We start from the raw sequence: 15171 nt of genomic DNA, 5'->3' as shown, positions 1-15171 counted from the left end.
CTCCAGTGGAGAGGGTTCGTGGAGAAGATAGCGATTCTCTCCAGGTCACCTGGTAGGAGCGGCCCGCCAGGTAGGAAGAAAACCAGGAGTGTGCGGTGCCAGAGATGCCCAGGTCTGAGAGGATGGGAGAGAAGGATCTGGTGATTGACTGTGTCGAAGGCAGCAGACAGGTCAAGGAGAATGAGAACAGAGGAGAGGGAGGAAGCTTGGGCAGAGTGGAGGGCTTCCGTGACAGCAAGGAGCGCAGTCTCAGTGGAATGCCCAGCCTTGAAGCCGGATTGGTGGGGGTCTAAGTGATCCATCTTCCGGAGATAGTCAGTCAGTTGTTTAGATGCCGCGCGTTCAAGGGTTTTGGAAGGGAAGGAGAGAAGGGATACAGGTCTGTGGACAGATGATGGGTCAAGGGTAGGTTTCTTGAGGAGAGTCTTGACTAGGGGTGGGACGATTAGAAAATGTCATGTCACGATTATCGTGGGCAAAATAATCGCGATCCACGATATTATCGCGAGAATTAAAAAATAAATAATAATAATAATAATAGAATGCCAATAAAACACACTGTAATCACTTTAACTTAGATTTTGTTGTATTTTTATTGAATCATGTTAATAACATTAACATCATTTTAAAAACATCTTGACAAAAATAAAAATCTTTAATAAAATCTTAAATAAGGTAATGATAAATTATAAGGTATCACTGCATAAATAAAGGAAAAAAATACTGTCAAACAAAACTTGAACACTGACACTTTTTTGTCATCAAACTGAGTGCTAGCCTTGTGGCTTAGAGACTTGAAAGCTTCAAGATAGGTTAAAGTGCAAAAATGTCACTTTAGCTGTGCTCGGAGAGGTGTGAGTATGTGCCCACTGGCACTAAACACTCTCTCTGAAGGAACACTAGTTGCAGGTATGCATAGAAGCCTGCGTGCAACCCTGGAAAGGTGAGGCAATGGACACGGGGCCGATGCAGCCATGGTGAGAAGGCTAGCATACGTTAGTGACTGACTGACAAGGCTGACTTGACAGTCACGTTACCCATGCAGGCTGAACAATCGCGCGAGACACATTTCTGTGAGGATATTCGCGCGCGGCTCATGTGAGAAATCTCAATTATATTACTATTTATTTATAACATACGATTATTACATCCTCCCTCTCGCCAGTTTGGGGCAACATAGACTTCTCCCCTGGTGCCACGGATAGGGGTTTCAAGCGGTGGGACAGCAAAGGGATGGTTACTATCGGACATTTATATGATACGGAAATACTACTTTCATTTGACCAATTATGTAAGAAATATGACCTACCACGAAATGAGTTTTTCAGATACCTTCAGATACGAAGTTTTTTTTAAATAGCCAAAAAGACACTGGCCTCTGTCACCAACCCTCTCCGCTGGAGGAGATAGTCTCTGCTGGAAAGACGAGAGGCATTCTGGGGCTTGGGTATAGAGCACTTTCGAAATATGATAAAGGCAAACCTGCATTTACGCCCAAAGACTGGAATAATGACCTGAACATTAATACTGATGCAGCAACTTGGTCACTAATATGGCAATCGGCAAACGACATCTCAATCTGTAATAGGACGAAGGAAACGCAATTTAGACTACTACAACGTTTGCAGATTACTCCCCAACTTAGACATAAAATGGATCATAACAAATCGGAAATGTGTACAAAGTGTATTACCGAGGTTGGGAGCTTTGTTCATTGTGTTTGGACTTGTAGATATATAGATGATTACTGGAAAGGTATAGTGGATAAAATTCATCTAATTCTAGATGTTACATTGGATAAGGACCCCATGTGTCTATTGTTTGGGTTGCCAGACAAACAACTTAAAAGTATGCATTCCAAAAGACTTCTGTGTATCCTCACTTTTTGTGCAAGGAAAAATATATTGCTGAAATGGATAGACTGCAAACCGCCTACAATAGCTGGATGGCACAAGGTAATTTTTGATATGATTCCTATGGAATATCTGACATATAGGTCTAAGTGTAAGATAAAGACATTCTATAAGATTTGGTCTCCGTTCTTAGATTATATTGGTACCAGACTGGCTGCCATTGTAATGAAAGGTTTGGTGGATTACACTCAAGAAAGTACACAAGACTAATGTGTAACAGATCTACAATGTATGGGTCACAATATTATTTACTGTGCTGGTGTTGTGCTGCCGCTGTGTTTAGGACTGTAAGACATGGATGCTGTCTCCGATGGGGGTGATCCCCCCATATATTATGGCATTTGTTGTCATTTTCTTTTCTGTTTATTTCTGATATGTGACATGGCCTCCTCCCCCCCTGTTTTTTTGTTTTTGTTTTGTTTTGTTTGTCTTTGTTTTTTGTTTGTTAGTGAGAGAGAAAGAACATTTTCTGTTATTGTTTATGGACAATGTACTGCATAACAAAGTGCAAAACTAGTTTTCTACTATTAATGGGACAATAACCTCCCCCACGGATACTAGTTGTTGTTGTTATGTCCTGTTGTGTACATGTCTCTGTGAAACTCAATAAAAATATTAACAAACAAAAAAAACACACACATAGGTCACATACATTAATACATACAATAAAAACAGACAGATCAAATCATGATACAGGTGATGGTACTCCTGCTGGGCATTGCTGCCTGACGCACCTCCAACAGTGCCTTTAGAACAGGTGTGCTGTGACACCTCACTGAACACCTATGTGGGCCTAACTGGGTCATCAGCTGGGGACCACCAGTCAGACAAAGCAGTGTTTATAAAATGTAGTGCCTATTTAAAAAGTCCAGTCATTTAAAAATAATAATAATAAAATTAAAAATTAAAAAACGATTATGACGATTATTCAACTAATTAAAATTCTCCACGATAAAGTTATCGCGGGTGTTTTTATCGCGATTAACGATAAACACGATAATCGTCCCATCCCTAGTCTTGACTCTGGCTATTTTGAAGGCCGCTGGGACAGATCCAGTGGATAGGGAGGAGTTGATTAGGGTGGTAAGGTAAGGAAGGATATCGGCGGAAATGGATTGGAGAAGGGGGGTGGGGATGGGGTCAAGAGGGCATGTGGTTGCCCGCTTTGATGTGATAAGTGTGAGAATCTCATCGGGGGAGAGGGGGGGAAAAGATGACAATCCAGAGATCGAGTGTCGAGGGGAGAGTTTGGAAGGGGTGTTAGCATTGTTAGTGGGAACAGTGTTAGCATTGTTAGTGGGAGGAGGGAGCGGTGGGGGGGGCAAAGGTGCTGCTGATGTCGTCCACCTTTTTTTCAAAGTAGGTGACAAAGTCATCGGCGGACAGGGAGGAAGGAGGAGGGGGAGGAGGTGGATTAAGGAGTGAAGAGAAAGTGGAGAACAGTTTTCTAGGATTAGAGGCAGAAGAATGTATTTTTGAATGATAGTAGGATGTTTTAGCAGCTGATGCCGAGGAGGCGTAGTTGGCAAGGAGAGAGTGATAGAGGTTAAGGTCATCAGAAAGGCCAGTTTTTCTCCATTTCCTCTCAGCTGCTCTGAGCTCTAGTCTACAAGCATGTAGCGGTCGATACACGCAAGACTTTCATGAATCGAGGTTACGACGTCTTTTTTTTTTTTTTTTTTGCTTTATTGTCTGTCACAGAGTGACAGAAATTCTCTTTTGACAGGCATTGTGCAGTTCATGAATACGGTGTCCACATATATAACAGTGTTTATAAAATGTAGTGCCTATTTAAAAAGTCCAGTCATTTAAAAATAATAGTAAAAAAAACAGTATTATGATTTAAAAAGCTAAAATGTTGTGGTTTAAAAGAAAAACAGTGTGCTTCCTATTTAAAAATGTTCAACCTACCCTTGACCCATCATTTTAAAATAGGAAGCACACTGTTTTTCTTTTAAACCACAACATTTTGCAGTGGGAATGAATGATTTGTTATATGTGTTTTTCCGGGCCAGTGGAGTTCTGTAACGGCGGCCTGATGGAAGTGGCTGAAATGATTGCATTCTAGTCGATTTTATTGGCTATTTCGTTTTAATTTCGTACATTTTCATAGCGATAATTGACATACAAAAAGGATGCGCCGTTTTTCATCCGATAAAGAGAGAGAAGTCTAGCTTACCTTTCTGCATGGTGGGCTCCTGAAGGGCGCTAACGGGGAGTTTGGCGCAGCCCCCAAATAGGGCCACCGAGAGGGGAGTGACCGCGGTGCAGCAGCGGATGCTGGCTATCCTATGAGCTCGCGTCATCTCGTCATAGATCAGCCAATCGGTGGGCAGGGACTGGACAGCCACCACCTGGCCATTAGCTGGGGGGATCTGAGGGTTGGGGACAAAACAACAACATGGAGTTCCTACAGTCACACGAGCATACCTTTGTAGAATGCATTGTCAATAGTAATAGTTCATTGTAAATGGTAATGTAAATGGCATTTGTCTCTTTCATGGTGTACTGAGTTGGGGGTAATACTGTTTACGTACTTTGGGACACTTGAGTATTTGCTGAGGATGATGTATAAAGCTTGGTCTTCCACAGAGAGTAGAGAGCCCTATAAAAAGCAACTCTAGCGCTTTCTGCTTCTTTTCCTGCTCTTGAGAACACAGACCTAATTGATTCACAAGCCTCCTACATTATGGGCCAGTTTCCCCTGATTGAACAGGTTAAGCCTAATAATCCGAACACTTTACTAAAAAAAGCATCGTCAATGGAGAATCTTCTATTGAAAGTGTGTTTTTAATCCTAATTTGTAAATTGTTTTTATTTTAGGGTATTTCTGCTTTATTGTGATAGAGACAGTAGAGATTGACAGGAAGGATGGGTGAGAGAGAGAAGGGATGACAAGCAGCATAGGTGGATGGCCAGAATTGAACCAGCGACCCTGCAATTACATGGCATGCACCTTAGTGAGCTACGCCACGCAAACGCCCCAGTGCTAGTTCCTATAACGGGTGTATGGGAATGTGTAGTGTTTGGCGGCCTACCTTTTTGTACTGTGTCTGGCTGAGGACGGAGGTGGGGTGCAGGCGGACCCTCTTCTCCTTGGTCCCGGACAGAGAGCAGGTCTCCCGGTCCACGTGGATCAGGTTGGGGTACAGCCCGGCCACCAGGGCTGCCTTCACCACCGGCCAGCTCTCACTGTTCTGGTTGACGTCGCGGATGTCCCCGGGGCCGCGCGCCCGCACACACCCTGGAGGAACACACAAGGGAAAACTATCGACTTCCTGTTCATTACGCTTTCGCGCAAGGAAGCCTTTCTTTTGGGTCCTAAATTCTCTGAAAGAACACAACGTTAAGACCAGGAAAAAACATCAAGAGAGGGAGCGGTCCTTACAGAGTTACGCTAGTTGAGTAATCTGCTAACGAGAGATAAGATATAAAGACTCCTGACCCTCCCAACCAGAGGTGGTAACGGTCAGGTAAGTCTCACCAGTAGTTCTGAGATATCCATGGTGGCTTATAAATGCTAGACTAGGCTAAGCTCAGTAATGCTAGGCTAAGCTCAGTAATTCTACACTAAGCACAGTAATGCTAGGCTAGGCTAAGCTCAGTAATGCTAACCCAGGCTAAGCTCATAATGCTAGGCCAGGCTAAGATAGGTGTTTAACAGGTAAGTCTCACCTATAGCTCTGAGCTGCCCCAGCAGCTGTGTCCTCATCCCTACGATGATCTCCAAGGTAGCCTGGGACAGGTAGTTCTTCTCACAGAAGGACCTCTCCCAGCCGTCGCCACGGGCCTTCTGCCACGCCTACAACAGAAGACACAGGAAAGGCAGACACATGTCACCTTATTCAATGTGCTGTCTCTATCAGGACAGCTTGAAAAGGTTCCCACTGGAAAGAAATGTTTTGATTGGAGACACAAGAGATAAAAGTCCGTAATGATCTGACGATCTGTGAAAAAGTGGGGTGCGGGGGGGTTGAACCCGTGTTTCCCACATGGAAGACACCACTGCAACCATTAGGCCTAGAGGACATCCTCATGGTCTGAGGGAGATGCTTGAGTTGTACATGTCTCAGGCAGGACTACCTCATCAAAAGAGCATGACTCCAATCCACCTCCGCTACAGCTATATGGCTCTAGTCTGAAACTACAACAACAACAACAAAAAAACAGGCTCCCCTCTGTCCTCACCTGGAAGGCTCGGAGAAGAGCCATGTGGTCGCTGAAGGTGCCTGCGGTGAACTGTTTGCGGCACAGCATGGCGGCCCTCTTCTGGGAGGCCTGGGTGGGCAGCACAAAGGGGTCGCGGTGGGCCAGGGTGCAGGCGATAGTCAGGATGGGGTCCAGACACTTGAGGGCCACGGCACACAGCACCATCTTCCCCAGGTGGGGCTCCACAGGCAGGTCCACCAGGTGGTGACCCAGCTCCGTCAGGTCCTCCCATTGGTCCATGGCATCTATGGTCTGGAGGAGGGGGAGGAAGTCAGTGGAGGTCAATGGAATAGTCTTGTATACCCCCCCCGAACGTCAGGTAATATACTAGTAAATGGCATAAATAAGATCAGATGTTATCTAGGCAGACAGTCTCCTTAAACCTCCATCATTTTTTAAAAACAGAATCGTACCTGTGGAATTAATTAATTCCATCAAACATTGAGTACAGTGTGGAGTGAGGGGTTGTGGGGGAAGCTAGCGTCTCTTACCTTGAGCATCTGCACAGCGTTTTTAACAATGATGGCGGGGGGAGGCTCAGGTGCTTTGGCCAGGAAGTCAGCGATGGGACAGTTGATGGGAGCCAGCAGTTTGGTGTGGAGACAGAGTTTCTGGAGGAGGGAGAGAAGTCAACCCTACAAATAAAACTATGCCAGTGTGTGTGTTAGTGTGTGTGTGAGTGTTTTAGTGTGTGTGTGTGTGTGTGTGTGTGTGTGTGTGTGTGTGTGTGATTGTGTTAGCATGTACGTACCTGCAGGGGCATCCTCAGCAGCTGAGGGACCTGGTACTCCAGCATGTTTTTGAACCTGAGGCGACTGAACAGGTGGTAGCATATCCCCGGCCTGCAACGCCCAGCTCTGAGGAGACATTAGTTTTCAACTAGGGTTTCATAGAAAACATAATGAAACATAATGAGACTTCTGCTGCATTTAAGTGTTGCTCAGGAATGGTGAACTCAGAAAGGTCCCACTAGGAAATTTGTATTACTCTGAGATCTCAATGAAAGGCACTTTTTACATAGACAAATGTTTCAAAGTGCTTCACATCATAAACAATAAAAATATATACGTATATATAAACAATAAATACAATACAAACAAATATGCTCCAACACCAAACCATAGACCCCCCCAAAAAGAGCAGAGGAAAAAAAATATATGAGTTTCCCCACTGAGAGCCATCTCAGGAACAACCAATAGGGTGTGATTTCAGGAGTTTCCGAAGAGCACAGAGGAGAACCCACTCCATATCATCATCATGAGTCTTGCAGTGGATGAAATTAATAAAGTATATCAGATTCTGATGGTGAGTCTCTGAACGTCTAGGACTCACCTCCCCTTCCTCTGCAGAGAACTGGCCCTGGAGATCCACACCATCTTGAGCATGGTCACGTGGTTCAGGGCGTCAAAGGACTTCTGTCATGGGGAAACGTCGGGGGAACGTACACATCGTTAACACATTGGTGATTGGTTCATGACTCTGAAATTCTTAAGAACGAGTGCACTCAGTATACTGTTGTTATTGTTGTTGTTACTCTGCCATAGAAACGGCCCGGGGATGGTATAACACAGGGTGTTGTTTTCAAAGTGAATCTCACTGTACCTCTTTGACCTTGCCTGAGTCGATGACAAAGACCACGTCGTTGACTGTGATGCTTGTCTCTGCGATGTTGGTGGACAGAATCTTGAAATAAAGACAAAAACACAGTGTTTCCTCTACATGCATTTCATCGTGGCGGGCCGCCACGATGGAATTTCCTCCGCCACCATGCAGATTTCTCAACAAACAAAAAAAAAAAAATTCTACAAAAAAAAAACAAAAAAAAAAAAAAAAACATTTTAGCTGATTAAAATATATCTGATCCTAGATCAGCGCTATAATGGATGTTGACTAAAAGTGCACCTAAATCCACGCCCATCTCTCTCTAACCGCTGATCCAAAATCAGATTAATGACATTCAGTTGACGACGTGACACAAGGGCTCCTGATTGGTCTAAATGTGAACTGTGGTATTATTGTTATTGTGTACAGGCCACCGTAGTGACATCCGGGGGGTATTCCATCAACATCGCTAAAGGGAAAATCCAGGTTTAGTCTGATAAATCTCGCGAGAGTTCTTACAAATATCCAGGCATGCTTGAGTGTGTTGTTGACAATCGTTCATGTCCTTCATTAAACGTTTAGCTTTGTCATTTGATACGCCGCCTACGACTACCATCTCTCTGCACTACAGTAAACAGTTAATCAGTAACGTTAGCCGCTTTTGTGCTCATGTAGGCCTACTTCGTATTATATTATAGCTGATGATCTTTGTGTGTGTATGTGACTGTCAGTCACAAGTTTATATTCTGTATATTCATTATTTATTTATTTTGGCCATCCTCTAGTTTTGGCTGTGATTAGAAAAAAAAAAAAAAAAAAAAAACGCTGTTTTGAGCGCGCGTGCGCGTTTCATGCGCGCGCACGCGAAAAAATCGCGCGCGCGCGCGGTCGGCACTACCCGCCACCATGGTAAAAATTCCTGGAGGAAACACTGAAAACATACACACGGGTGTTAACACTCAGGGTATTCATCTACACCTCGTGCGTTTGTGACAGGGGAGGCTAGTGGAGGTAGAAAATCGGAGGGCTGGCTCATGGCAATGCATGGAACGGAATGAGGAATGGTATGAAACACGTGAAAAAAATTAGGAATGGTATGAAACACATGAAAAGAAACTGCTGACGTACTATTTTGCGGACACCGGTAGGAGTGTTCTTCTGGACTCTCTTCTGGTCTGCGGTCTGCATGTTGGAGTGGAGGGTGAACACCTGGTACCTGATGGACCAGCAACAACATATGTCACGACAGGCTTGAGACTGAAGCAGGTTGAGGTCAGGGGAGGCTGGTGGCCTAATAGATGTGAGTAGTGAGTTGGACTGGTGATCAGAAGGTCAAATCCCACCTGGGAACACCACCACTTGAGTAAGGCACTTAGCTCTAAGTTACTCCAGGGAGAACGTCCCTGTAATCTCTAATTGTTGTTATCGCTTTGGATAAAAATGGTTATAATGTAAAAATAGTGGAGGTGGAAATCACAGGCTCATTGTAATGCTCAGAGTGGGAATGAGGAAAACGTGTTTGATACCATTCCTCATTCCGTTCCATGTGGTACAATGAACCCGTGCTCTGATTTCTACCTCCACCAGCCTCCCCTGGTTGAGGTTAACCCTACACTAGGGATGGACGGTTTCAGGTTTTTGAAACCGAGAAACCGGTTAAACGGGATTTAAAATGACATTGTTGAGCCGCCAATTTCAAATAATGGAGCCCTATTATACTACTACAATACATTCATGTTGAAAACACCAGAAGCACAGTTGCAACACAATTAGATTACTTCATAGTTTGGGACCGTTGCTATTTTTAGAAACCCTCACAAAGGTTGGGATTTGTGAGGGTAAACAAATCCTAGTTCTGTGTATTGAATATTGTGTAATTTATTTGGCCATTTTTTGTTGATCTATTGATGTCACTGAAGCTTCCCCCACTCTCTCTAACCTGACTTGCTAAAGTGTTGGGTGTAAATCTACAATCTAGGTGCCTAAACAGGAAACACAGTAACATTGTGAAAATGAGTAGCAAATGACAACAATAACAAAATAACTACGAAACCCAAATAGACTGATGGATAGAAACATTAGCTTCCTTGATATACAGATGATTCAATCATTCAATTGTTGACAGTTGTCAGAATTACTCCTTGTTTAACTGTTTTTACTTTAGCGTGACCCACCGTTAGTGCCATACTAAGGTGCATGTTTTGATGCCATTATTACCTGTGAGAGTGCTCAGAGAATCTTCTGTCGTCGTAGAGGATACGGTCCCTTAGTCCCACGATCTCATCATAGCCAGGCAGGAAGATCAGAACAGCACCTGGAATGGAAGAGCAAACATGGAAAAACTGAATTTTAAAACAAATCAATCAATGTTTAGGCATAGTGTGAAGTTAGTTTGGCCCTTTTATATCATTGTTAAATGGCCTAGCACTGACAAAACAAAAAAGGAAAAAGATATGCATGACTCTAAATTAAGTTCCATTTTGAATAAAGTGTTTCTGGATGCTGTATAGCCCAATTGTTCAATGCATAATCAGCATCATCACTGTGGCTTCAGCCAACCCTTATGAGATAGTGGTGGTGGTGTTGGTGTGCTGGCTAGCTTGTTGCTGGTTCGGGGGCCCTAGCTCAAATCAAATCAAATCAAGTTTTATTTGTATAGCGCATTTCTCACAAGATGTGACTCAATGCGCTTCACATAATGACAGAGCCGCAAGCAGGCAAAGGTAAAAAACCTGTACACTGTGCAGCCAGGAGAATTCCCTTGCAGCCCTCTACTCATAGAGCGACTACTATCAGTTTGCCTACCAGCACACAGCAGTGGCCCCCAAACCCCCCCCCCCCCGGGGGGCCCCAGCCGCCCCACACACCCGACCCGCCCCGTCTCTCACCGTCCTCTGAGCTGGTGCAGATTTTGTGCAGCAGCTGCATGATGAGGTCCAGGTCCACCCTCTCGTCGTCGAAGCTGTGGTGGTAGCCCTTCAGCAGCTCCTGGTCCTCGGCACTCAGCTCCGTGGCGGCCGCCGCCTGCACCAGGGACGACTCATCCAGCTTCCCAGCCTCCAGCGACGACCTGGGGGTGGGGGTGGTAGTTCTTTGCATTTTTGTGTTAGTAGTTTTTTATGTCCGTTTCTTTTCCTTGCATTCACATGAGGGTATATCCAGCTCTAATTGGAGTTTGTTTCACATTGCAGAATTAGGTTTGGCTAAATCAGTCATTCTTTGTTAACCTGGCCACAATATGGAATGTTATGTTAAACAGCTCTAACAGGTAGGATTCTAGTAGATCCAATGCGTCAGCCTGCTGGAAGTGCATGGCCCAGTCCAGAGCAGTCCTGAAACAAAACAAGAGGATTGATCAACATCTCACATATCTCTGCATCATCAGGTGTTCCTGAACCAAGGGGCCTGATGGAGGTAGAAATCAGGAGGCCTCATTGTAATGTATGATTTGCACGTGGTTGATAACATTCCTCATTCCATTCCATTCGTTACAATAAGCCTGTCCTCCAATGTTTATCTTCACTAGCCTCCTCTGTCCTGAACAAAAGGCTTTGTAAAATTAAACGAGGACAAAACAAATCACAGTAGTCTGGTAACAGCTTCCCAGAACGTGGGTCGAATACTATTAGAATGTTTTCAAAAATAATTAGAAAATATTGTTGGCTTGAACCTGCCTGGAGTTTGCAATTTTGGAACTACTCAACTGGCTCAATTGTGTGCAGGGAAAACTCAATCAAGCACAGTCAAGTATCTGTACTATTTCAAATACTATTCGAACCCAGGTCCGCTGCCTTACCAGCCGTTGGAGGCCTTGACGTTGACATTGGCTCCCATGCTCAACAGCTGCTCCATCTGACTGAGGAAGCCCCGGCGTGCCGCCGCCATGAGAGGAGTGACACTGATCCCACTGTGCATGTAGTCCACTGAAGAGGAGGAAGAGGAGGGAGGGTCAGCCTGGGAACTACATTACCCACAATCCCTGTGTTATATTAGTATAACATACATTCATTCAAAGAGGTTTTTGTGTTCATTGGGCAGGTTTCCCAGGACACAGGTTAAGCTTAATCTTAGACTAAAAAGCGTCTTCAATGGAGGTTCTATATTGAAAGTGGGATTTACGATCTAAAAACTAGGCTTAATCTGTGGCCCTCAACGTATACAGGAGCTAATGAGGATATTATAAGAAAGGATGAAAAATAAAAGCCCTGTCGTACCGCTGACGTTCTCGCTGAGGATGAGGTTGAAGAGCTGGACGAAGGCGTCTGCGTCCTGGTTGAGGAAGATGTCAGAGATGCAGGCGTCCATCTCCTTCAGCAGCCATGGGTCCAGAGACGACACATCCTTCTCATTCTGACAAGACAATCAGACAAGGACATCCGATGTTGGGAAACATACTGTGCTCAACAATACTGTAATGTCTGTTATGTTTTGTTAAGATGTTGTGATCAGGAGGTCATGAGTTCAAATCCCACCTAGGAACAGCACCAGTAGTGTGCTCTTGAGTAAGGCACATAGCCCTAAATTACAGCAGGGAGACGGTCCCTGTAATCTCTAATCTCTGCTAAATGGTTAAGAAAAATAAATAATGCTATCGTCTAACATTCAACCTCACCATTCACAGAGTACACATATCAATCAAAACAAGATCCTGTTGGTGAATCAGTATGGACTGAGAACAAAAGACATTGAGAGATGCATCACAGAATGGCTAAGGAAGAAACCGAACTGCCCTTTTTCCTTACCAGCTGGTTGAAGACTCCTCTGTCATCCAGCAGGTCGTTCTCCTGTAGGACACAAGAGGGCGCTGTCTTCTTTCTCAGAGACCCCTGGCGAGCGCCCCCCTCCTGGACCTTACACCACTCTGTCAGAGACGTCTGCTGCTTCTCCTCTGGCGGGGGAGTACGCACGCACGCACGCACACGCACGCACACGCACACACACGCACACACACACACAGACACACACAGACACACCCCCACACAGACACACACACACACACACACACACACACACACACACGACAACAGAGACGACACACGCTTGATCATCCTGGACATTGACTGATTACTTACTGTGAGGGGAAAAACACAAACATTTACATTTCTAGAGGTTACGTTCAGAAAGCAGGTAATTAAGCAGTAGAATATGACTGACGGTTACCTCTCTGCATCTCTGTCTTGTATGTGACCATGTCTTTGTTAGTGTAACCCGTCGTCCTCAAGATGTCCTCCAGAAACAGCTGCCTCACCTCGAAGGGTCGTCCTTTGACTAGAACAGACCAGAACATAGTAGTCATCCATTTCCAAAACTTACTTTCAGTAAAGGCTGCCTTTAGTCCCCGTAACATGGTTAAGTCATGATCTCTTGAAATGAGATCACCCATATGAAATGAGACGACCCTAAATGGTACCATCATCTCTGTATCCGCAACCCAAAATCAGTATGGCTGCCTGAAGATCAAAGTTGACTTTGCTATGGATGAGGTTTGACTTTGCTATGGATGAGGTTTGTTTGACTTTGTTATGGATGAGGTTTGACTTTGCTATGGATGAGGTTTGATTGACTTTGCTATGGATGAAGGTGGTCTTACTGTGTATGACAGGACAGGGTCCGAAGTATCGGAGGAAGAGGTCTACGTCGAGGGGAGCGCTGGAGAGGACCAGCTTCAGAGTGGGCATCTTCTCCAGCATGTCCCTCATCTTAGTCAACAGGAAGTCAGTCTGCCCGTCTCGCTCGTGAACCTCATCCTGATTGGACAGAGAGACAGGAAGTTGAAACTATTAGTATTACACCAATGGAGTAACCAATCAATGACTCACTTTTTATGTGTTTCCATGTACTGCAGATAAAACAGCTAACTATAATAAAAATGACATACGGCTAAGTCAAATCTCTTTCTTGGGACACTTTGAAGTGGTTGCACAGAAGGTGCACTTTGTCCCTTTTTCTGTGCTTCGGGCTGATTTCTAGGACACAACAGAAGACTAATCCCGAGACTAGAATGCATCCTCAATGGAGATTTTCAGACTGAAAAGTGTATTTAGTCCAGGACTAGGGCTTAATCTCCGGTAAACCAGGATCTCTCAATGTTCCATTTGGCCACGTGTGTGGAGCATTTACATGACATTTTGACCATTTAGCAGCTTTTATACACAGCGACTTACGATTAGAGATTACAGGGACAGTCTCCCTGGAGTAACTTAGGGCTGAGAGCCTTACTCAAGGGTGGTGGCTCCCAGGTGGGATTTGAACTCATGACCTTCTGATCACCAGTCCAACTCACTATCCACTAGTCCACCACCAGCCCGGGGGATGGTAGAGCTTACCACGATGACGTGAGTGACAGCGGCCAGGGTCTCGTCGCCGGACATCAGAGTCCTCAGAAGGACTCCTCTGGTGCAGAAGGTCAACAGAGTCTTAGGGGAAACCCTGGGAGGTCAAAACAGAGAGAGGTCAATCAGGGCTATTCTCATTCATATCAGTAGGTACTGTATGTAGAGACTTGTCACGTATGGAATGTGAGGTACAGTAGGTAGGTGGGGAGGGGGCAACCAGAGGAGTCAGTGAGATTTATGCTAATAAAAAAAATAAAAAAAATCTTTGATAACAGGGCTGGAGGAATTACTTTCAATACAGCGCACAGTGAAAGAGGACAGAAGTGTCTACCTGCTCTCCAGGCGGATCTGGTATCCGATGGTCTTGCCGATGGTCTCCCCTCTCTCTGCTGCCACGCGCTCGGCCACAGCGATGGCCGCCAGACGTCTGGGCTGGGTGCAGAGGATCCGACACGGGATCCCGTTCGTGCAGCCGTCGTCCAGGAGGAACTGAGGGATCTGGGAAAAACAAAAACACTTCCCAGTTAAGTTTACAGATAAAGAATTATTCTCAGCATTCACACAAATCTCAAGGCAAACGAGATATCGACAAACACCTGTGCGGTTCTCCCAGAGCCCCCTCTATCTCACCTGAGTGGTTCTCCCATAGGGCTTTCACACCGGCAAAGAACCGTGCCGGTTCGCATTCGCGTTTGGGAACCTCCGAACGTTGGCGCTGTCTGGCGAACGAGCCCGCGTTCATCGGGCTCGTTCGCCAGACAGCGCCTACGTTCGGAGGTTTCCGAACACGAACCGGCACGGTTCTTTGCCGGTGTGAAAGCCCTACCAGAGCTCCCTCTCTCTCACCTGAGTGGTTCTCCCAGAGCCCCCTCTCTCTCACCTGAGTGGTTTTCCCAGAGCCGGTCTCCCCGATGATGAGGACCACACGGTTGCATTTGATGACCTGGACGATCTCCTCCTGGTGTTCGTACACGGGCAGGGAGCGGCGGAAGGAGTCCAGCTCAGACGGGCTTCTCCTCTCGGGCACCTGGCGGACGCCCCTGCCTAGCCGCCCGTTCTCTGAGTGAGTGAGACAGACAATTCATGTAAAACTCTAATTAAGCCGTAGCCTC

General features: G+C 45.4%; 1 pseudogene across 1 annotated transcript in view; it reads right to left on the bottom strand.

The window, feature by feature from the left end:
* LOC308150499 (3'-5' RNA helicase YTHDC2-like) overlaps positions 1–15171 on the bottom strand; it is a 106201-nt pseudogene that overhangs the window by 13476 nt on the left and 77554 nt on the right. Inside the window, exons 4-23 of the transcript in view lie at positions 14940–15118; positions 14391–14557; positions 14051–14153; positions 13315–13471; positions 12885–12992; positions 12467–12612; positions 11939–12074; positions 11521–11647; positions 10991–11056; positions 10613–10794; positions 9942–10038; positions 8853–8940; positions 7725–7805; positions 7455–7537; positions 6874–6979; positions 6614–6733; positions 6102–6374; positions 5589–5715; positions 4952–5157; positions 4093–4288 (exon numbers count right to left, since the gene is read on the bottom strand). The product of the transcript in view is annotated as a 3'-5' RNA helicase YTHDC2-like (transcript). The remainder of the gene's footprint in view (positions 1–4092; positions 4289–4951; positions 5158–5588; positions 5716–6101; positions 6375–6613; positions 6734–6873; positions 6980–7454; positions 7538–7724; positions 7806–8852; positions 8941–9941; positions 10039–10612; positions 10795–10990; positions 11057–11520; positions 11648–11938; positions 12075–12466; positions 12613–12884; positions 12993–13314; positions 13472–14050; positions 14154–14390; positions 14558–14939; positions 15119–15171) is intronic.

Source organism: Nansenia antarctica (genome assembly GCF_963989245.1).
Source record: "Nansenia antarctica genome assembly, chromosome: 2".
Lineage (NCBI taxonomy): Eukaryota > Metazoa > Chordata > Actinopteri > Argentiniformes > Microstomatidae > Nansenia > Nansenia antarctica.
Note: the sequence above shows the minus strand (reverse complement) of the source record. Positions and strands in the feature narration are given on the sequence as shown.